Here is an 880-nt window from a genome sequence, read left to right as displayed (position 1 = left end):
GGCTGCACCTAGGGATTGGGCCTGCCCTCTGCCACCCGGGAGCAGGCCTAAGACAGCAGGTCGTTATCTCCCGAGGGGTCCCAGACTAGGAGAGGGCACAGGCCAGGCTGAAGGATCCCCTCTCCCCGCCGAGTGCACAAATTTTTGCGCACCGTGCCTCTAGTACACACACACACACACACACACACACACACACACACACAATGGTGGGGTGAATATTTGGAAGATGCTTTATAAAAATGCTTACAGAATAAAATTTTGTCCGTATTCTTCTGGGTTGAATACTGAATGAATCAATAGCATTCACCAAAAAAATTGTTTTAGCTTTTCTAGTCCTTTGCCTTTTCATTTAAATTTTAGAGTGATCTTGTCTCTATTGGCAAAATTATATTTGCTGGGAAGGAATTTGATAGGAGTTATATTATCGTTTGATATTATCATTACTATGTTGAACACAATATGTCTGCTACTTGTTTTTATAAATAAAGTATGATTGGAATACAGCCCAATAAATTGATACCATTTACCATGAAAAAAAAAAAACATTCACCAAAGAAGCTATCCTAAAATCTTAAACTTTCTAGTCAAATGAGGAAACAAATAAAAATGGAGAATTAAATCTAACTCTTTTTTTATTCACCCTTTGAACTATTAGCAATTGCATGAAAAGTTATTGCAAAGTATTAAATAGAAAAGTCCATAATGCTAACCCACTCTGCTAGTTTTTTTGAAGCCCCTTGCAAGATAGGTAGATTCTCATAGGCAACTTTGTTCACTCACCATGATTATCAATCTTCAGCGTGAAATGCCTGAAAGGAAAATGTGTTGCTGTGTTGCTGTGCCCCTTCCTAATTCCTACCCCTCCCAGTTTCCGCCTGTG

The sequence above is a fragment of the Myotis davidii genome, unplaced genomic scaffold, assembly GCF_000327345.1.
Source record: "Myotis davidii unplaced genomic scaffold, ASM32734v1 scaffold22, whole genome shotgun sequence".
NCBI lineage: Eukaryota > Metazoa > Chordata > Mammalia > Chiroptera > Vespertilionidae > Myotis > Myotis davidii.
The sequence above is the reverse complement of the archived record's forward strand: the minus strand, read 5'-3'. Positions refer to the sequence as shown.